This window comes from Somniosus microcephalus, chromosome 15 (assembly GCF_052327205.1).
Source record: "Somniosus microcephalus isolate GS21.2 chromosome 15, FLI_Smic_1.0, whole genome shotgun sequence".
In the NCBI taxonomy this organism is placed as follows: domain Eukaryota; kingdom Metazoa; phylum Chordata; class Chondrichthyes; order Squaliformes; family Somniosidae; genus Somniosus; species Somniosus microcephalus.
The window spans coordinates 74,215,747-74,239,572 of record NC_141001.1 but is presented as its reverse complement, the minus strand read 5'-3'; positions in this window follow the sequence as shown (position 1 = coordinate 74,239,572).

Genomic DNA, 23,826 nt, shown 5'->3' with positions numbered 1-23,826 from the left:
CTGTTACCTGACTCAATATGGAATACTGTTTTTTTTGGTTGCGGGGTAGAAGTATCCTAGATTTGGCAAAGGGACGACGTTCACCGCTGACCTCGATAAAAGCTGCCCACAAAGATTTAGTGGGCCCAAGAGCGTGGATTTCCTCTATTCCAACGTGACTTTGAATTTGCGCCATATGTGGTGTCCAGCAACAGTGCAGGCAGCAGGCAGGCTGATCAGCCAAACAGATTGAAGAATTCTCACAAACCGCAAGGCAGGAAGCAAAAAGCAGGGATTATAATTCACATTTTAATCATTGTACAGAAAGTAAAATAAAGATTGGGACATATGCATGGGATTAAGGTAGAAGCTGAGGCATCATAAAAAAGCTTTAAAAAATAATAAAAAACAATTTCTGCTTTAAAAATCATGCAATTTTCAAATGTTCTTCTGAGGGAATGAGACCGGACACTTTTAAAATTAGTTTTTCAGAGCCAGAGAGGTTGTTCAGCAGTAATTATGACTTAGTATGCCATTGAAAACTCAGTTACACCTGATTAAACAAGGCTTAACATTTTCATTGTTTTTTATAGTGAGAATAGTGCATAAATAGTTTAAGTTCACATCAATCACTGATTCTGTGTTGATTGCATTTGCAAAGGCTGCAACAGCCTTGGAGGAGCAGGGTGTTACTGAGAGCAACTTCTGGATTTCCGTGTTTTACTGTGCATGTGCAGACGGCAGAAGTTGCTGTCAGTTTTACACAGTAATGATGACGAGCACTGACAGTTTTGCCGTCATTACAACCTCATTGCTGTTGTAAACCTGCTACAGTGAATCAGATCTGCAGAAATTAAACTCAACTTTCATCGTCACAGTGGCACATGACTGCTGTATTTCAATAGATCATATCCATGAGTAAGCAATAGCAAAGACAAACAGATTTACAGTAATATACAAAATATAACTGTTATTCTTCAAATATAAAAAAAACTCTAAATAAAACTGGGCCTGAGGTAGGCTCCTTTGACAGTAACTTTACTTGAGATTCATAGCCTAATTTCCCCTGGAGCCTCCTCGCTTTCTGATGACCTCAGAAGGAGTGATCAATTGGAACAAGACTGTTACCTGTGAGGGTGCCAGTCAGTTCCTTTTTGTAACCTCTAGATGGCACCTTCACTTGTTTGTTCCTTTGTTAATGTTCTTAGTTTTCTTTGTTAATTGCTCCTTGCTTTCTGTGTTAAGTTTTAACGGCCTGTTAGCTGTTCATGGGTTTCACCTGGTGTCTTGGTATATAAGTTCTGTTGTTGTTTCACTCTTTGCTCAGTCCTCACTAGGGTGAACCAGGGAGTTAGTCTTGACAATGTTCCTTGTCTTGACTAGGTGCTCTGTGTGACTAGCCTTTCCTCGATGGCAGCTTGCCTTCACAAGCTGGCTGCCATAGTTCTCTTGAGCTATGTATCTAAGTCTGTGTTCTAGTTCTCTTGAGCTATGTATCTAAGTCTGTGTTCTTGTCTCTGGATATAAGATGTATTTAAGTCTGCTGTTTTGTTAAGTTGCTTGTCTTGGTATGGTGCTGTTTGGACTAGCGTGTTGCTATGTGGGAGCCGTTGGGATCTTGTCTTGAGCTTTGCATTGATAAGCCGATTACCCTTGGGGTAGCTTGTCTGGAGTTTAGCCTCGGCAAGCTGGTTGCCCCTTGTGGTAGCTTGTCGCAAGCTCAGTATAGACAAGTGGGCTTCCTCATGGAAGCTGTCCTGAGTTCCTATCTTGACTAGCTGTCTTGTAACTTGTCTCTAGTTCTTATGTATGCTTTGTGTTTCTGTCTCGAGTTCTCTTGTCTCGAGTTCTTATGTATATTGCTGTGTTAATCTAGTTATGTGTGAATCTAGTAAAGTTCAAACAAAGTACTGTATATGTGTCTCTTGTCGGGTTTCTGCACTTGGGTCCAGAACCTACCTCGCCCGGAGAGCACGGCCTCGTATTTATACGGCCCCGTGGCTCCCCAACCCTGACAGTTATCGAATCATAGAAATTTACAGCACAGAAGGAGGCCATTCGACCCATCATGTCTGTGTCGGCCGAAAAAGAGCTAACCAGCCTAATCCCATTTTCTAGCTCTTACATGGAAGATAGGAGCAGGAGTAGGCCATTCGGCCTGTCGAGTCTGCTCCGCCATTCAATGAGATCATGGCTGATCATCCAAATTCAGTACCCTGTCCCTGCCTTCTCCCCATATCCCTTGATCCCTTTAGCCTCAAGAAATATATCCAACTCTTTCTTGAATATATTTAATGAACTGGCCTCCACTGCCCTTTGTGGCAGAGAATTCCACAGGTTCACCACTCTCTGGGTGAAGAAGTTCCTCCTCGTTTCAGTCCTAAATGGCTTACCCCTTATCCTTAGACTATGACCCCTGGTTCTGGACTCCCTGGCCATCCGAAACATCCTTCCTGCATCTAGTCTGTCCAGACCTGACAGAATTTTATAGGTTTTGATGAGATCCCCTCTCAATCTTCTAAACTCCAGTGAGTATTGTGGTGTATGTGCCTTTAAGAGCCCCAGGTGTGCTGTAATGCCGGTAATTGCCACTCGGGCTATATAAGCCTGTATATTGTGTATATCCATTAGAACCCCCCCCCCGCCCCCCAGACTTTGCTTAGTAAATACCTATGAACCAACTCCTGTCTTCAGTGTCTTTATCAACACACGGACACTACAGTGGCGACGAAGTGGAAACGGACTTACCTGCAATTCGGCAGCACCTCAAGGACATCGATTCCTCGGGTGTCCAGAAGACTCAAGGAAGTGAGAGAAGCTGTGGTTTCACCAGCTGGCCTAGCTTGTGGCAGGTACTGCGCTAATCCTTCCTGGGCGTCAGGCTGGAGCTCCAGCGGCTGGCTCTACAGCTGAGACAGGCAGCAAAATCGGAGGCAAGCAATAACGGACTGGGAGGGAGCACTCGGGAGACGGCCGTCGTGGCAAACAAGTCAGCGCTCAGACCTCCGGCGGGAACGAGTCTCCAACAGTAAATTAAAAAATTAAAAAAAAGAGAACGGAAACCGCAGTAAACAGCGTTGTTATCGGCAGCAGCGGCGGGAAAGCGTGGGAAGCGCCATATCTTTGCTACAGAAAAGAAAAAAAAGCGCGGGAAGCGCCATATCTTTTCTGAAATGCCTAAGTCTGGCAATATTGATGTTTTTGATAGCGAAATAGAGGATTGGACCACATACGTGGGAAGAGTAGAGGTATATTGCACTGCAAATGGAATAGAAGATGAAAAAAAAAGCTTCAGTACTTCTGAACTTAATGGGCGCAAAGACATATGGGCTGTTACGAAATTTAATCACTCCAGCCAAACCAAAGGACAAGAATTTTAAAGAAATTGTTGATACCCTGCAGGAGCACTTAAACCCAACACCGCTGCTGATAGCGGAACGATTCAAGTTATTCAAGAGAAATCAACACAAGAATGAAAGTAATGCTGATTACCTAACCGAATTAAGAAAGCTATCAAAGTACTGCCAATTCGGGGCAGGGCTATCAGATTATCTTCGAGATAAATTCGTTTGCGGTCTCTTAAGTGAAGGAACACAAAAAAGGCTGCTTTCTGAAAAAGATTTAACATTGGACAAAGCTTTCAGTATGGCTGTATCATACGAAGCAGCAGCAAAAGGAGCTGCAGAGATACAACAAAATACACAGGACTTTGGCACCTATGAAATGACACAGGGTTTCGAAAGATGTTATCGCTGCGGCAGATCCACCCATAACCAGAGGGACTGCTGGTTCAAGGACAAAGCATGCAGGCAATGCGGAAAGATTGGACACATTGCACGGGTATGCCGATCTGGACAAAATAAATCCACAGACAGGAAAAAAAAAAATCAATAAAGAAAAGTACAGGAAGGTACAAATGATGACAGACAGTAGCTCCGAAGACCAGAAGAGCGATAGCGACTTCGAAAACAAGAGACTAAGCTGTCTCAAATTACATAATGTACTTGCCAAAGATGATTACCAAACCATTTGGGTTACCCTCACAATAGCAGGGTCCCCAGTTAAAATGGAGCTAGATACAGGATCAGCTCTAACCGTAATAAATCGACGGGATTACGAGAGGCTATTTTCGCATATACCTCTAAAAGACACATCCATTATCTTAAAAACATATACGGGCAGAAAGTATACCCCAAAGGAAAAATAAGGGTGCCTGTTGTATACAACGGCAAAGAAATACAAAAGTTGTATTTATACATTCTACAAGATGGTGGTCCACCATTGTTGGGACGTGAATGGATCAGGAAGATACGTTTAGACTGGCACTCCATTCAGGCACTGACGGTGACCAGTAAGGAAAAAAACAATGATGACATCATTCCTGAACGATTAAAAGACATCTTGGCCAACGCCAAAGAAGTGTTTCAAGAGAAACTAGGAACCTTGAAAGGCATCACCGCCTCAATAAAAGTGGAAGATGCAGCAATTCCCAAATTTTTTAAGGCAAGACCGGTGCCATACGCAATACGTCCAGCAGTCGAGGCAGAGCTGGAGAATTTGGAAAAAGCAGGCGTATTATCCAAAATAGATTGGAGCGAATGGGCAACACCCATCATTTCAGTCATGAAAAAAGCATTGAATAAAGATAAATCTGAAGAACAGAGAAAAATTCGCATCTGTGGTGACTTCAAGGTTACTGTGAACCCGGTCCTTCGCACAGTACAGTATCCTCTTCCGAGGATAGAAGATATTTTCGCCTCACTATCCGGAGGGAAACGTTTCACCAAAATTGACTTGGCACAGGCATATCTACAGATGGAGGTTGAGGAGGCCTCTAAAAAGTATCTCACGATAAACACACACAAAGGCCTGTACCAGTACAATCGACTGGTTTTTGGAGTAGCATCAGCTCCAGCTATCTGGCAAAGAGCTATGGAGCAAGTCCTGCAAGGGATTCCGGAGACTCAATGCTACCTAGACGACATCCTTGTAACAGGAGAAAATGACAACGAGCACCTTGCCAATTTGGAGCAGGTGCTCACTAGGCTGAAAGAACGGGGCCTACGAGCGAATCGCCCCAAGTGCGAATTTTTCCAAAATCAGATATCATATTGTGGCCACATAATTAATAATGAAGGGTTGCATAAGTCACCTGAAAAAATTGAAGCAGTCATAAAAGCCCCAGCACCTGAAAATGTTTCACAATTAAGGTCGCTCCTGGGATTAATAAATTACTAACATAAATTTTTACCAAACTTATCAACTCTTCTATACCCTCTTAATGAACTTCTACAAACAGGAGTGATTTGGAAATGGAACGAAGACTGTAAACGTGCCTTCCATAAATGCAAAGACTTAATCACATCCGAAGAAATTTTGGCTCATTACAACCCATCACTGCCAATCAGACTGGCATGCGATGCATCCCCTTACGGCATAGGAGCAGTATTATCCCATAAATTCCCTGATGGCTCAGAACGGCCGATGGCTTTTGCGTCACGCTCATTAAACTCAGCTGAGCGTAACTATGCCCAAATCGACAGGGAAGCACTCAGCCTGGTATGGGGAGTGAAGAAATTCAACCATTACCTACACGGACAAAAATTTACCTTGTTGACTGACCATCAACCCCTCATCTCCATATTCAACCCTAAAAAAGGTGTTCCCATTATGACAGCGCAAAGGCTACAGAGGTGGTCCCTTTTTCTAGGGGCACACCAATACAACATAGAATACAAAGGGTCAAAACAGCATAGGAATGCTGACGGTTTATCGCGCCTACCGTTGCCAACGGTAGAAGAGGCACCTACAGTAGACCCAGTAGAGATGTTCCACTCTACCATAGTGGAATGTCTACCAGTGACAAATTCTGCCATTGAAAGGGAGACGAGAAATGACCCGACTCTCTCACGGGTCTACGATTTAACAGTGAAGGGATGGCCAGCACATGGCGAACCACTGTTGCCAGCATTCTCGCAAAGAAGAGAACAGCTGTCAGTGTGCCGAGGAACCTTGATGTGTGGATCCAGAGTGGTGATTCCACCCAAACTCCAGGATAAAGTGCTAAAGGAGCTTCACGAGGGGCATCTGGGTGGAGTGAAAATGAAGAACCTAGCTAGGGCGTTTGTATGGTGGCCAGGTATCGATGGAGACATCGAAGACATGACCAAGAGCTGCCTAGGATGCCAGAAGGTCCAAAACGCTCCACCACAAGCCCCTCTACATCCATGGGAGTGGCCCTCATCTCTCTGGCAAAGGGTGCACATCGACTTTGCTGGTCCATTTATGGACTCAATGTTCTTAATCGCGGTCGATGCACACTCCAAGTGGCCGGAGGTAATAAAAATGCCCTCCACCACCACGGAAAAAACCATCACAGTATTAAGGACCATATTTGCCAGGAATGGGCTGCCGGAACAGATATGTTCTGATAATGGACCGCAATTTGTGTCCGAAGAATTCAGAAAGTTCTTAAAAAACAATGGGGTTAAGCACTACACGTCCGCCCCATACCATCCCGCCACCAATGGATTGGCTGAAAGGTTTGTCCAGACCTTCAAGAAGGCCATAAAGGCCATGGGTAATGAAGACATAAAACTTCAGCACAAGGTGGATAACTTCTTATTCGCATACAGGAATGCAACACATATGGTTACCAACCAAACTCCCGCCATGATGTTCTTCAATAGAAACCTAAGATGCCGGCTGGATTTGGTCAAGCCCAACATCAGAAGGGACGTGGAGAACCGGCAGTTTCAAGGCATGAATGAAAGGTCAACTAGAACCTTCCAGATAGGTCAACAAGTTTTGGCCCGGGACTACCGTACCGAGAAATGGCAGCCTGGAACTATCTGCACACGACTAGGACCACTGATGTATACCGTGGACATCGGAGAAAGCATAATAAGGCGCCATGCTGACCAAATCATAAAGTCATCCAAAAAGGGACAACCTACACCACCACTCTATACATCTAACGATGAAGTAGAGATACCCATATCTACCTCCGATCCGGTGATACTGGAACCCGATGAACCCGACACTGGCATTCAAGCTGAATCAGCCTTGCCAGAAGAACCTACTACACCACCAGAAACTACTACACCCCCGAGGCATTATCCGGACCGAGTCAGGAAGCCTCCTGAGAGACTGACTTATAATTAATTAACTACAGCAATGTATATTATTTTGCTTATAACATGTAATTAATCATTACTTAAAATATGATGTACTGGTTAGCTAAAAGGGGAGGAATTGTGGTGTATGTGCCTTTAAGAGCCCCAGGTGTGCTGTAATGCCGGTAATTGCCACTCGGGCTATATAACCCGGGAGATCACATGGGTTCGGGTGGATGCAGAGTGATAGAAGATTTGAGGTTAGGATCAGATCAGCCATGATCTTATTGAATGGTGGAGCAGGCTCGAGGGGCCGATTGGCCTACTCCTGCTCCTATTTCTTATGTTCTTATGTTCTTATAAGCCTGTATATTGTGTATATCCGTTAGAACCCCCCCCCCCCCAAGACTTTGCTTAGTAAATACCTATGAACCAACTCCTGTCTTCAGTGTCTTTATCAACACACGGACACTACAAGTATAAGCCCAATCGACACAATCTCTCCTCATACGTCATTCCTGCCATCCCAGGTATCAGCCTGGTGAATCTTCGCTGCACTCCCTCCATGGCAAGAACGTCCTTCCTCAGGTAAGGTGACCAAAACTGCACACAATACTCAAGGTGCGGTCTCACCAAGGCCCTGTACAACTGTAGCAATAGATCCTTGTTCCTGTACTCGAACCCTCTTGCTACGAAGGCCAGCATACCATTTGCCTTCTTAACCGCCTGCTGCACCTGCATGCTTACCTTCAGTGACTGGTGCACAATAACACCCAGGTCTCTTTGCACTTCCCCTTCTCCCAATCTTGGTCCGTAGCCTTGTCGGTTACGGCACTTCAAGTGCATACCCAAGTACTTTTTAAATGTGATGAGCATTTCTGCCTCTACCACCCATTCAGGCAGTGAGTTCCAGACCCCCACCACCCTCTGGGTGAAAAAAGTTCTCCTCAACTCCCCTCTAATTCTTCTACCAGTCACTTTAAATCTATGCCCCTGGTTATTGACCTCTCTGCTAGGGGAAATGGGTCCTTCCAATCCACTCTATCTAGGCCTCCCATAATTTTATACACCTCAATCAAGTCTCCCCTCAGCCTCCTCTGTTCCAAAGAAAACCACCCCAGCCTAAGCAAACTTTCTTCAGTCCTAGCAAAATCTTTGTAAATCTCCTCTCTGCCCTCTCTAGTGCAATCACATCTTTCCTGTAATGTGATCAGAACTGTACACAGTACTCTAGCTGTGGCCTAACTAGTGTTTTATACAGTTCAAGCATAAACTCCATGCTCTTATATTCTATGCCTCAGCTAATAAAGGAAAGTATCCCATATGCCTTCTTAAGCACCTTATCTACCTGTCCTGCTACCTTCAGGGATCTGTGAATATGCACTGCATTGTCCCTCTGTTCCTCTACACTTCTCAGTATTCTACCATTTATTGTGTATTCCCTTGCCTTGTTAGCCCTCCCCAAATGCATTACCTCACACTTCTCCGGATTGAATTCCATTTGCCACTTTTCTGCCCATCTGACCAGTCCATTTATATCTTCCTGCAGTCTACAGCTTTCTTCCTCACTATCAACCACACGGCCAGTTTATGTATCATCTTCATACTTCTTAATCAGGTCCCCTACATTGACGTCTAAATCATTGATGTATAGCACAAAAATGCAAGGGACCTAGTACTGAGCCCTGCGGAACCCCACTGGAAACAGCTTTCCAGTCACAAAAACATCAGTTGACCATTACGCTTTGCTTCCTGCCAATTTTGGATCCAACTTGCCACTTTCCCTTGGATCCCATGGGCTTTTACTTTGTTTTTATTCATTCATGGGATGTGGGCATCACTGGCAAGGCCAGCATTTATTGCCCATCCCTAGTTGCCCTTGAGAAGGTGGTGGTGAGCTGCCTACTTGAACCGCTGCAGCCCATGTGGTGAAGGTATTCCCACAGTGCTGTTAGGGAGTGAGTTCCAGGATTTTGACCCAGCGATGATGAAGGAACAGCGATATACTTCCAAGTTAGGATGGTGTGTGACTTGGTGGTGGTGGTGGTGGTGTTCCCATGTGCCTGCTGCCCGTGTCCTTCTAGGTGGTAGAGGTCGTGGGTTTGGGAGGCGCTGTCGAAAAAGCCTTGGTGAGTTGCTGCAGTGCATCTTGTAGATGGTACACACTGCAGCTACGGTACGCCGGTGGTGGAGGGAGTGCCAATCAAGTGGGCTGCTTTGTCTTGGATGGTGTCGAGTTTCTTGAGTGTTGTTGGAGCTGCACTCATCCAGGCAAGTGGAGAGTATTCCATCACACTCCTGACTTCTGCCTTGCAGATGTGGAAAGGCTTTGGGGAGTCAGGAGGTGAGACACTCGCTACAGAATACCCAGCCTCTGACCTGCTCTTGTTGCCACAGTATTTATGTGGCTGGTCCAGTTAAGTTTCTGGTCAATGATGACCTCCAGGATAGTGATGGTGGGAGATTCGGTGATGGCAATGCCGTTGAATGTCAAGGGGCGGTGATTAGACGCTCACTTGTTGGAGATAGTCATTGCCTGGCATTTGTGTGGCGCGAATGTTACCTGCCACTTATCAGCCCAAGCCAGAATGTCGTCCAGGTCTTGCTGCATGCGGGCATAGACTGCTTCATTATCTGAGGAATTGCGAATGGCACTGAACACTGCAGTTATCAGCGAACATCCCCACTTCTGACCTTATGATGAAGGGAAGGTCATTGATAAAGCAGCTGAAGATGGTTTTCTGACCAGTCTGCCATGTGGGACCTTGTCAAAAGCCTTGCTAAAATCCATGTAGACTACATCAAATGTACTACCCTCATCAACCCTCCTTGTTACCTCCTCAAAAAATTCAATCAAGTTAGTCAGACACGACCTTCCCTTAACAAGCCTATGCTGACTGTCCTTGATTAATCCGTGCCTTTCTAAATGATGATTAATACTGTCCCTCAGAATCTTTTCCAATAATTTGGCCACCACCGAGGTTAGGCTGACTGGCTTATAAATACTCAGTCTATCCCTTTCTCCCTTTTTAAACAACGGTACAATGTTAGCAGTCCTCCAGTCCTCTGGCACCACACTTGTAGTCAAAGAGGATTGAAAAATGATGGTCAGATCCCCCACTATTTCCTCCCTTGCTTCTCTTAACAGCCTGGGATACATTTCATCGGGCCTGGTGATTTATCTACTTTCAAAGATGCTAAACCCCTTAGTACTTCCTCTCTCAATATGTTTATCTTACCTAATATTTCACACTCCTCCTCCTTAACTACAATGTCTGCATCGTCCCTCTCTTTTGTGAAGACAGATGCAAAGTATTCATTAAGAACCGTACCCACTTCTTCCGCCTCCACACACAAGCTTCCTTTTTATCTCTAATAGGCCCTACTCTCTTTAGTTATCCTCTTGCTCTTTATGTATTTATAAAACATCTTTGGATTGTCCTTGATTTTACTTGCCAATATTTTGTGATGCCCTCTCTTGGCTTTCTTAATTTCCTTTTTAATTTCACCCCTGCACTTTCTATACTCCTCTCGGTATCTGACATAAGCTTCCCTTTTTTACCTTATCCTACCCTGTATGCCCCTTGATATTCAGGGGGCTCTAGATTTGGGAGTCCCACCCTTTTTCTTTGTGGGAACATATTTGCTCTGAACCCACACTGCCTCCTCATTGAATGCCTCCAACTGCTCTGACACTGATTTACCTTCAAGTAGCTGTTTCCAGTCCACTTTTGTTAAATCACATCTCAGCTTAGTAAAATTGGCCTTTCCCCATGGAGAACTTTTACTCCTGATCTATCTTTGTACTTTTCCATAACTACACTAAATCTAACTGAATTATGATCATTACCACCAAAATGCTTTCTCACTGATACCCCTTCCACCTGCCCAGCTTCATTTTCTAAAACTAAGTCCAGAACCGCCCACTCTCTTGTTCGGCTTGCTATGAACTGGCTAAAAAAGATCTCCTGAATGCATTTTAAGAATTCTGTGCCCTCTATAACTTTCACACTGATTCTATCCCAATTAATGTTAGGGTTGTTGCAATCCCCTATTACTGCCCTATTGTTTTTCCACTTCTCAGAAATTTGCCTACGTATTTGCTCTTCTATCTCCCTCTGACTATTTGGGGGTCTATAGTGCACTTTCAGCAGTGTAATTTCCCCTTATCTTTTCTAGCCTACTGTTAGAACAAAGCAAGTAGGTAAACAATGGTGCAATTAAAACATTAGTATATTAATGCTGTCCTGGCTCGTACAACAGACACTGATCTCTGTTCTCGGACTGTTGTGTGTCAACCGGACTGGACTATTTCTCAAGTGAATCAGGTTTTAACCGCAAAAGGTACCGTAATGGAAAGGTGGAACAAAAATAATATACCATAAACAAAATACTGCATTTTGTCAAAAGGGCACTAGTCTCATTGGAAAGACAGCACCTCCCCATTGCAGCACTCTCTCAGTACTGCATTAAAATGGCAGCCTCTACTATCTGCTCAAATTCCAGACTGTGGCTTGAAACAATATATAGAATCAGAGTCTACAGCACAAAAACAAGCCATTCGGCCCAACTGGTTCATGCCGGCATTTATGCTCCATATGAGCCTCCTCCCACCCCTCTTCATCTAACCCTATCAGCATATCATCTTCTGACTCATGTAGAAGTGCTACCAATTGAGTCAAACTGACATACATAAGCTGACACATACTGTGGAGGTCCCACAGTCAGATCTCACGACCAGAAGAATTCCTCCTTGCTAATCGTGATCAGAATATGGAACAATTTATCTGCCAAGACTGTAGCTTGACTGCGCCTCATTTGAACTGTGTTCTTTTAAACAACATGCCAACTACCAGCTGCTTGCCATTGACAACTGACATTTTATATAACCTTTTGCTGTCAGCTTAATTTCTGGTGTTTTATAAACAAACACTTTGATGTGAAAAAGAAAAAGCAAAATACTGCAGATGCTGGAAATCGGAAGTAAAACCAGAAAAAGCTGGAAATACTCAGCAGGTCAAGCTGCATCTGTGGAGAGAGGAAGGTGGCGGGGTTAACGTCTCCAGTCTTATGACCCTTCATCAGAAATTTACACACACCAAGGTCCTACAAACAGCAATGAGATGAATGACCAATAACGCTGCTTTGGTGATATTAGATAAAGAACAAGGACACCAGAAGAACTCCCTGCTTTACATCTACTCGTAACATTTTTTAGTTTAACATCTCATTTGAAAGATGACACCTCTAACAATGCCACTGTACAAATCGTGAGCCTAAATTATGTGTTCAAGTCTATAGTAGGCCTTGAATCCGCAGCCATCTGAGTCAAAGGTAAGTGTGCTACCACTGAACCAAGCTGACAATTAATAACATGATTGTTTCAGAATTCAGTGATCACTGGGTTCAAGGACTGCCTGGCATGTACATCTGCTATATGCCAGATATGTAAGAATATCTGCCATTCGTCTCTCCCCATTAACTGTGACCCTCCTGTCAGTTAATCAGAGAGAATTGCTGTTAACTTGGACCACAATGCCCCAGGCTGTGCAAGAGAAAGTGATCATAATGGGGACAAAAAAGAGTGAATTTTGTTCACACAACATTAGTTTCTATAATTCACTTATGTAAGAGCTGTGTTCCATTAATTATAATTCTGAGTTCAGGGCATTAAGGGATCTGAACTCAAAATTGTTTGAACAAGCCTCTAAATGTGTATGAGACTTCAGTGATTTAGAGCTGCCACAGCTTATTCAGACACAAGCTAAGATTAGTGAAATATTCTAATAGAATAGTTTATTGTAGATTTTTATATTGTAATATTAAGGATTATAATATGATTATAATAGGATTTAAAAACAGCGGGAGCAGAGCCAGAGCAGCAGAGTACTTTAAACAGCGGGAGCAGAGCCAGAGCGGCAGAGTACTTTAAACACCGGGAGCGGAGCCAGAGCGGCAGAGTACTTTAAACAGCGGGAGCAGAGCTAGAGCGGCAGAGTACTTTAAACAGCGGGAGCGGAGCCAGAGCGGCAGAGTACTTTAAACACCGGGAGCAGAGCTAGAGCGGCAGAGTACTTTAAACACCGGGAGCAGAGCCAGAGCGGCAGAGTACTTTAAACAGCGGGAGCGGAGCTAGAGCGGCAGAGTACTTTAAACAGCGGGAGCAGAGCCAGAGCGGCAGAGTACTTTAAACAGCGGGAGCAGAGCCAGAGCGGCAGAGTACTTTAAACAGCGGGAGCAGAGCCAGAGCGGCAGAGTACTTTAAACACCGGGAGCAGAGCCAGAGCGGCAGAGTACTTTAAACAGCGGGAGCAGAGCTAGAGCGGCAGAGTACTTTAAACAGCGGGAGCAGAGCCAGAGCGGCAGAGTACTTTAAACAGCGGGAGCAGAGCTAGAGCGGCAGAGTACTTTAAACAGCGGGAGCAGAGCTAGAGCGGCAGAAACAGCGAGGACCTAATTGGAGACACCAGCGGTGGTGGCAGGACCTTCCACAATTTCAAAAAAATAAAGTGTGATGCCACAGGGCAGCAGTACAGTCTGAGTGAGTGGACCTGTGTGAGGAACAGAGTTGGAGACCGGGGATAAAGGCAGCGCAGAACAGAGGCCTGGGAGTCTGAGTAAGTGGACCTGCACGAGGAACGGAGTCAGAGACTGGGGATAAAGGCAGCGCGGAGCAGAGGCCTGGGAGTCTGAGCGAGCAGTCCTGTATGAGGAACGGTGTCGGAGACCGGGGATAAAGGCGGCACGGAGCAGAGGCCTGGGAGTCTGAGTGAGCAGACTACCTGCGAGGGAGACAGTCGGCAAGCGACACAATGAAGGTGTGACGTCAGAATTCAAAGGTGTTGCTGGCACAAGGGAGGTGAGTATTTGTGGTAAGTTTTTTTTGTTCTGTTTTGAGTGTTTTTCTGCGAAGTAGTTCATAGCCTATCTAATAGAGGGAAGTGCTGATTGGTGGGTAGCTGTTGAGTGTTTCTTGCTAAGTTTTTAAGTTTATTTCTGCTAAATTACCTCCATAGTCTGGTAAATAGAGGCATGGCTGGGCAGCTCAGTCCCATGATTTGCACATCCTGGCTGTGTGGGAAATCCTGGACGCTTCTTGTGGCCTGGACGACCACGTGTGCAGGAAGTGTCGCCAACTCCAGTAACTCGAGCTCCGTGTTTCAGAGCTTGAGTGGCAGCTGGAGTAACTACAGTGCATCCGTGAGGCTGAGAAATACTCAGAAAGCACGTTTCTAGAAGTGGTCACCTGGCAACCTCAGAATGTGCAGGCAGAATTGGAATGAGTGACAGAGAAGGAGGACCAGGCAGGTAGGGCAGGAATCCCCAGAGCGCATCTCGCTCACTGTGATGAAATAACTCTGTGTTCTGGCATTTGTATTGTTGTTGTTGTACTTGTTAATGTCTGGAATGTTCTACCGGTGTAACCACTAATGCTCCTCCCTAGCCCCGCCCCTCTTCTGGAATGTTCTACCAAGGGCTGGGTCGGTGATGAATGATGGCTGCCCTGTGTTAACTTGATGCCATGTTCTTATTTAATAAAAGCCTTTAGTTTTAAGCTTTAACCTCATGGATTCAGGCAGTTATTTGGCACATCAATTTTATTAAGTAACAACTTTTGGAAGATGGATTGATTTTTGAAACCAGAGCGTCTGGATATCGATCCCCATTCAGCAGACGCGTCGAAGAAATTTACGCATTGTCTTCGATGTTTTGAACACGTCATCGCATTGGTCGATTCGACGGTTAACAAGTTGGGTCTTCTAACTAACTTGGTAAGTCATCAAACTTACTCAATAATTGAAGATATTACTACATATGAAGAGGCCCTCGCAGCCCTTAAGGCCCAGTACCTTAAGTCGGTTAACGAAGTATACGCCAGGTATCTTTTGTCTACTCGCAGGCAATTACCCGAGGAATCTCTGGACGATTTCCTGCAGGACCTTAAGGCTTTGGCTAAGGATTGCAACTACAAGGCTGTCTCTGCCATATTGTATCAGGAAGAGGCCATCCGTGATTCTTTCATATCTGGCCTCCGATCTAATTATATTAGACAGAGACTTCTCGAGAATGACTCGTTAGTTTTAAAAACGGCCGTCGCTACTGCTCGATCGTTAGATGTAGCCCAGAAGAATTTAGAAGTGTATGCATCAGCCCACGCGTCTTTCTCAGCCTCGTGTGTTCCGAGTATGGAGGCATCCATAACCCCAATGGAGCCTCCACTCAATCCTATTGTTGTGGCTGTACCCCATGGGTCTGTGTTATTTTTGTGGCCAATCTAAACACCCCAGGCAACGATGCCCAGCCAGAGAGGCTACCTGTTTTAAATGTAAGAAACGGGGACATTTTAGTAAAGTGTGTAAGGATAATCCTGTACCCGATGTCTTTTCTGCTGCCGCCTATCGTTTTACTCTAGCCTCGGTTACGGTTGACCAGACCATACCGTGTTCCTTGTCGAAACCTATGATGGACATCAAGATTAATGGTCGTCCTACTGGGTGTTTGATAGACTGTGGCAGTACTGAAAGTTTTATACACCCCAACCTTGTTAACTCCTGTTCATTGAAGGTGTATCCTACTCGAAGTGAAATCGTGATGGCGTCCAAGTCCCTTACTTCGGAGATAACTGGATATTGTAAAGTCACATTGACTGTTAAGGATACAGAGTATAAGGATTTTAAACTCCTCATATTACCTCAGTTGTGTGTGAATTTAATTTTAGGCTTGGACTTCCAGTGTCAGCATGAGAGCGTCACCCTAAAGTATGGTGTATCCCAGCCTCTGCTCACAGTCTGCGGCCTTTCTACTTTAAAAATAAGTCCGCCTACTTTGTTCGTGAACCTTGCTCCTAATTGTAGACCTATAGCGACTAAGAGTCGACAGTATAGTTCAGAAGATAAAAAATTTATAAAAGAAGTGGAAAGGCTTCAACGGGAGGGAATCATCAAACACAGTAATAGCCCGTGGCGTGCCAAGGTGGTGGTGGTTAAAACTAATGAAAAGAAAAGACTTGTGGTCGATTATAGCCAGACTATAAACTTGTATACCCAATTAGATGCCTAGCCTTTGCCTCGTATTTCTGAGATGGTGAACCAGATAGCTCAGTACCGCGTGTTCTCCACCATTGATTTAAAGTCTGCCTACCATCAACTCCCCATTAAAATAGAAGACCGACCTTATATGGCCTTCGAAGCTAATGGGCGCCTGTACCAATTCCTTAGGGTGCCCTTTGGAGTGACGAATGGGGTATCAGTCTTCCAACAGGAGATGGATCGTATGGTGGATGAATACGCGTTGGAAGCAACATTCCCGTACCTGGACAATGTTACTATCTGTGGGCGCGACCAACGGGAGCATGATCAAAATCTCGCGAAGTTCCTAGAGACTGCAAAGAGGTTAAACCTGACCTACAACGAAAACAAGTGTACCTTCAATACTACACGTTTGTGTATTCTTGGTTGCGTTGTGGAGAATGGGGTAATCAGGCCAGATCCTGAAAGATTACGCCCACTTAAGGAATTACCTTTACCTCACACTGTAAAAGCTTTAAGAAGGTGTCTGGGATTCTTCTCGTACTATGCCCAGTGGGTGGCTAACTACTCAGATAAAGTCCGACCTCTTATTAAGTCGATGTCTTTTCCACTATTGGCGGAAGCTCAGGAGGCTTTCCTTAATATCAAACAGGACGTTGAGAAGGCAGTGGTATGTGCCGTGGATGAGAAGATCCCTTTTCAAGTGGAAAGTGATGCATCTGATTTTGCGTTGGCAGCAACTCTTAACCAAGCTGGTAGACCAGTAGCTTTCTTCTCTCGTACATTGCAAGGACCAGAAGTTCGACATTCTTCAGTGGAAAAGGAGGCACAGACGATTATCGAAGCAGTCAGGTATTGGAGACATTATCTCGCTGGTCAACGTTTTACGCTCATTACTGACCAGCGATCCATGGCCTTTATGTTCAACACTAAGCAGAGAGGCAAGATCAAAAATGATAAGATTTTAAGATGGCGAATAGAACTGTCAACATATGACTATGATATTCAGTACAGGCCTGGAGTATTTAATGAGCCATCGGATGCTTTGTCACGAGGAGTATGTGCTAGTCTAGGTATAGATAAGCTTCAAAGTCTCCATGACGCACTCTGCCACCCTGGGGTTACCAGAATGAACCACTTCATTAAGTCCCACAATCTACCCTACTCTATTGAGGAGGTCCGGACAATGACCAGAACCTGTCGTGTTTGTGCTGAATGCAAACCCCGCTTCTATAAGCCGTCCAAGCCAGCTCATCTTATTAAAGCAACTCGACCATTTGAGCGTTTGAGTCTCGATTTTTAAAGGTCCCCTTCCATCGAGCGACCGTAATGTCTATTTTCTTAATATTATAGACGAGTACTCTCAGTTCCCTTTTGTTATCCCCTGTCCGGATGTGACTAGTGCTGTTGTAATTAAATGCCTCTGCCAACTGTTTTCCTTGTTTGGCATGCCTAACTATATACATAGTGATAGGGGTTCTTCCTTTATGAGCGAAGAATTGCGACAGTTTTTGCTATCAAAAGGGATTGCAACGAGTAGAACTACCAGCTATAACCCTCGTGGTAATGGGCAGGTCGAGAAAGAAAATGCAACAGTGTGGAAGGCTATCGTACTGTCTCTGAAGTCGTGAGGCCTGCCGACCTCTCACTGGCAGGATGTCCTGCCAGACGTGCTGCATTCCATAAGGTCTCTTTTGTGTACAGCGACGAATGCCACCCCTCATGAAAGGATGTTTAGTTTTCCAAGAAAAGCTACTAATGGAGTAATGTTACCCACATGGTTGATGACCACGGGCCCTGTGTTGTTGCGCAGACATGTGAGAGGCCACAAGACTGATCCACTGGTGGAGGAAGTACAACTCCTCTATGTTAATCCCCAGTATGCGTATATTCAATATCCGGATGGGCGAGAGGATACGGTCTCTATTAAAGACCTTGCACCTGCTGGAGCTCAAAAAGAGTTCAACTCTGAGAGTAGTGTTTTCAATCGTGGTATTGGACCTTCAGAGACACAAACCCTCAGTGTGGAAAATACTGATGATTCGGGGAATTCGAATGAACCGGAGTTAGTACTCCGGGAGGAGCCTCAGCAAGAGTTCCCAGAGGATTATCAGACCTCCTGACAGACTGAATCTATAGCAGGGGGTGAATGTGATGAAATAACACTGTGTTCTGGCATTTGTATTGTTGTTGTACTTGTTAATGTCTGGAATGTTCTACCGGTGTAACCACTAATGCTCCTCCCTAGCCCCGTCCCTCTTGAATGTTCTACCAAGGGCTGGGTTGGTGATGAATGATGGTTGCCCTGTGTTAACTTGATGCCATGTTCTTACTTAATAAAAGCCTTTAGTTTTAAGCTTTAACTTCATGGATTCAGGCAGTTATTTGGCACATCACTCATGAACCAGTTCACAGTTCTGGAAACTGGTGGGGGTGATGGTTCCTCTGGGGAGAGCAGCCAGAGCCAAGGCCACGGCACCACGGGTGGTTCAGATGCACAGGGGGGCGGGGAGGGGAGAAAGAAGAGTGGAAGAGCAATAGTGATAGGGGATTCATTGGTTAGGGGAACAGCTAGTCATTTCTGTGGATGCAGACATGACTCCAGGATGGTATGTTGCCTCCCTGGTGCCAGGGTCAAGGATGCCACTGAGCGGCTGCAGGACACTCTGAGGGGGGAGGGTGAACAGCCAGAGGTCATTGTCTATATCGGTACCAACGACATAGGGAGAAAGAGGGATGAGGTCCTGCAGGCAGACTATAGGGAGCTAGGAAAGAGATTAAAAAGCAGGACCTCAAAGGTAGTAATCTCCGGATTACTCCCGGTGCCCTGTGCCAGTGAGTATAGGAATAGAAGGATAGAACAGATGAATGTATGGCTGGAGAGATGGTGCAGGAGGTTTAGATTCCTGAGGCATTGAGACCATTTCTGGGGAAGGTAGGACCTGTACAAGCTGGACAGGTTACACCTCAACAGAGCTGGGGCCAATATTCTCACGGGGAGGTTTGCTAGTGCTGTGGGGGAGGGTTTAAACTAGCTTGGCAGGGGGGTGGGCACCACATATAGGAGTAGAAAAGAGGAATAAGGTGCATAAAAGAGTGAGTGTGTTGGATAGTACTAGAGAAGAAAGTAGTACCATATTAGATTGGAGCAGACTAAGAAAAACTACGAAAAATGCGTTTAGAATGCATGTACATAAACACACAAAGTGTGGCAAATAAGGTTGGTGAGCTACAAGCACAATTAGCCGTGTGGCAATATGATGTGGCAATAACGGAAATGTGGCTTAAAAACAGTGAGGACTGGGCATTTAATATTCAAGGGTACAAGGTGTTCAGAAAAGATAGGGAAGGAAAAAAGGGAGGTGGGGTGGCAGTGCTGATTAAGGAAGACATTGTAGTGTTGGAAAGGGAGGATGTTCTTGAGGGGACAAGGACAGAATCTATTTGGTTAGAGTTGAGGAGCAAAAAGGGTATGATCACGCTATTGGGGATATTCTATAAGCCTCCAAAGAGTGAGAGGGAGGCAGAGGAGCAATTCTGCAGGGAAATTGCAGAGATATGCAAGAGCTATAGAGTGGTGACATTGGGGAACTTTAATTACCCAAATATTGATTGGGGTAATGCTAGGGTAAAGGGAAAGGAGGGGGAGGAATTTCTGAAATGCATTCAGGAGAATTTCCTTGACCAGTATGTTCTTGGCCCAACTAGGATAGAGGCATTGCTGGATCTGGCACTGGGGAATGAGGTGGGCCAGGTCGACCAAGTGTCTGGGAGAACACTTGGGTATGAGTGATCATAGTATACTAAGATTTAGATTAGCAATGGAGAGGAGCAAAGAACAACCTAGAGTGGAACTCCTAAACTGGAATAGGGCTCATTTCAATGGGATGCAAAAGGTTCTAGCCAGGGTAAAATGGAACCAAAGATTGACAGGAAAAACTGTAACAATGGGTGATCTTTAAGGAGGATATGTTCCAAGTACAGGCTAGGTACATTCCAACAAGAGGGAAGTTAAGGGAACCAAAGCAAGGGCTCCTTGGATGACGAGGGAGATAGAGAAGATGATGAATGTCAGGTGAATTCTTCAAGGGAGAACAAGATAAAATACAATAAGTTGAGAGGGGATGTGAAGATGAAAATAAGGTTGGCAAAGAGAGAATATGAGAGTAGAATGGCAGTTAACATAAAAGGGAACCCAAAAATCTTCTACTGGCATGTAAACAGTAAGCGGGTAGTAAGAGGCGGGCTGGGGACTATTAGGGACAAAGAAGGTGATATATGCTTAGAGGCACAAGGCAAGGTTAGAATATTCAATGAGTACTTTGTATCGGTGATTACTAAGGAGGTGGATGCTGACAAAATAGGTAGATGCAATGGAAAGGGTGAAAATTGATAGACAGGATGTACTAGAAAGGCTGGGTATGCTTAGAGTGGATAAGTCGCCTGGTCCAGATGGCTTGCATCCCAGGTTGCGAAGGGAATTGGGGGAGGAGATAGTGGAAGGGCTTGCCATAATTTTCCAATCTTCCCTAGATGCAGGGGAGGTGCCTGAGAATTTACAAGTGGCAAATGTGACACCATTGTTCAAGAAAGGGTGTAAGGACAATCCTAATAACTACATGCTGGCCAGTTTAACATCAGTGGTGGGTAAAATTTTAGAAACAATAATCAAGGAAAAAATTAACGGGCACTTGAGAGGTTTAAGCTAATTAAGGAGAGCCAACATGGATTTGTAAAAGGCAGATCGTGTTTGACTAATCTAATTGAATTTTTTGATGAAGTACCGTAAACTGTTTCATATCCAGCACCTACAGGACCAGGATGGTGCCAGTTGATGAAAAATTCTGGATAACAGAGAAGTAGGCAATTTGTAACACAAAAAAATAAAAACCACTGACTAACTCGGCCACCGCGGGAAACTCGGACTCGGAAAAACAAAAAATTGATGGATTCGGCAAGATTACCGGTTATCTATTTTGCCGGTTATTAAAGAATTCCGGATGATTAAATGCCGTTTAAACAAGAGCTTACTGTAACGGGGAGGATTGATGAAGGGGATGCAATGGATGTTGTCCACATGGATTTTAGGAAGGCATTTGACAAAGTACCACATAGAAGGCTGGTTAACAAAATTGAGGCTCATGGAATAGGTGGGTCAGTGGCAGCTTGGATAAGGAATTGGCTTAAGGACAGAAAACAGCGAGTTGTGGTAAATGGCTGTTTTTCAGACTGGAGGATGGTAGACAGTGGTGTTCCCCAAGGGTCAGTGCTGGGGCCACTGCTTTTTTTGATATATATAAATTACCTGGATATTGGAATACAGAGTAGAATTTCTAAATTTGCCGATGACACCAAACTTGGGGGTGTGGCAAACAGTGAGGGTGATACCAATCAACTGCAACAGGACATAGAAAGGCTAGCAGAATGGAATTTAATACGGAGAAGTGTGAGGTGATGCATTTTGCCAGAAGGAACAGGGAGAGGCAATATACACTTAATGGCACAGTTTTAAAGAGTGCGCAGAGACAGAGGGACCTGGGAGTTAATGTGCCTAGGTCCCTGAAGGTGGCAGGACATATTGAGAGAGTGGTTAGCAAAGCATATGGGATCTTGGGCTTCATAAATAGAGGCATTGAGTAAAAAAGTAGAGAAGTTATGCTGAACCTTTATAAAACGCTGGTTAGGCCACAACTGGAGTATTGCATCCAGTTCTGGTCACCACACTTTAGGAAGGATGTAAAGGCACTTCAATTCAATTCAATTTTATTTGTCATATATGCAGCAGACGTGTGTACTGCACAATGAAATGTTGATTTTTATGAGTCCTCCCAACATTGGAATAAATATGGCATAACAATGATAAAAATACTAATAGAAATACAATAATAATAAATAAAACAACAGTAATAAATAATAAATTATACGTTCACGAGTCTTGTGGCCTGGGGGTAGAAGCTATTTCGAAACCTGCTGGTACGAGACCGTATGCTTCGGTATCTCTTACCGGACGGGAGCAGGGCGAAGAGGTTGTGGCTGGGGTGGCTCGTGTCTTTAATGATTCTCAGGGCCTTCCCCCGGCACCTCTCGGGGTAGATATCCTGGGTAGCAGGTGAGGGTGCAGAGGAGATTTACCAGAATGGTTGCGGGGATGGGGGATCTTAGCTACAAGGACAGATTGGAGAAGCTGGATTTGTTTTCATTAGAGCAAAGGAGGTTGAGGGGTGATTTGATAGAGGTGTACAAGATTATGATGGGTTTGGATAGGCTAGACGGGGAAAGGCTGTTCCAAATAGTTGATGGTACAAGGACTAGGGGACACAGATTTAAGGTTTTGGGCAAGAGATACAGGGGGGATGTGAGAAAAAACTTTTTTACACAGCGACTGGTGACCTGGAATTCGCTGCTGACGGAAGTGGTGGAAGCGGAGACACTCAATGTTTTCAAGGGGAGACTGGATAGGCACTTGAGGGAAATAAACTTGCAGGGCCACGGGGATAGAGCGGGGGAATGGGACTGACTGGATTGCTCTACAGAGCACCGGCACGGACTCGATGGGCCGAATGGCCTCCTTCTGTGCCGTCATGACTCTATGATTAACAACTCACACAACAGGAAGTATTGAAGTCCCCTGGTTCATTTTATAGAATTTGACTCAGATTGCAATTTTAATCTTAAACTTTTAGATCCAATCTCATATAATTTTATAATATTAGATGGAGCCAGTTCTTTTCATGTTGAAAGTATTGTCTTAATACTCATGTGCAATAGACTTTTAGAGAATTAGCAAAGCAATTCTACAAAACATGAAGGAGCTGGAAGGCATCATTCTTGGCACAGGATGTTGTAGTCCCAATATTATATAGTTTTATAAATTATTTTGTTTTCCCATGAGGACATGAATACAGAATCACTGGAACAATGTCGAGAATCTGACTACATTTAAATGGAATATTAATAATACATTTGAATAAAAACAGAAAATGCTAGAAATGCATAGGTCAATCAACATCTGAAAGAGTAAGATAGATCAGTATTTCAGAACATTGTCTATTTGTGAAAGCAGTAACTATATTTCAAATCCTGATTTCTATCCTCTTCCCTTTTTTTGTCAGTCATCTAAGTGGGATTCTGCTACCAGATCTGTTGAAACAGCACACTCAAAAATGTCAACCTATCTTTGCTTAACTGATGCTTGTAGACCTACTGTACATTTTCTGCTTCATTTTCACTTCTGTTCCTATTTCAGACTTCCAGGATTTTCATTGTTTTTTTGTTAACCTCAGAATAAATTCTAACTCTGGATGAGTTTGTGCACTTTTCATGCTGAGGCAACCTGCCAGACAAGTATCAGCGTCAGTTGTACTCCATCACTAATAATTATCGAAGGGCTTATTATTCTATTTTAGTTATTATAAAAAGGAAATGCATCCATTTACTAAGGATTGAATACATTTAAACCAAAGGCATGATCACTCAATGGGAAGTGAGCTCTGTGAGCATCAACACTGCATATCATTAAGATCTAAATTAATCATAAACAAAGAAAGTGATCTTACAGAATAACTATGACACCTAGTAGGACAATATATTACAAGTATAGCTATTATTCTGCCATCTGATATGTTGAGGCTTTTAAAAGAGACAGAATGGTTTTAAAATAATGGCTTGACATTAAGTGAATAATCTCACTCAAGTGGGTTCTG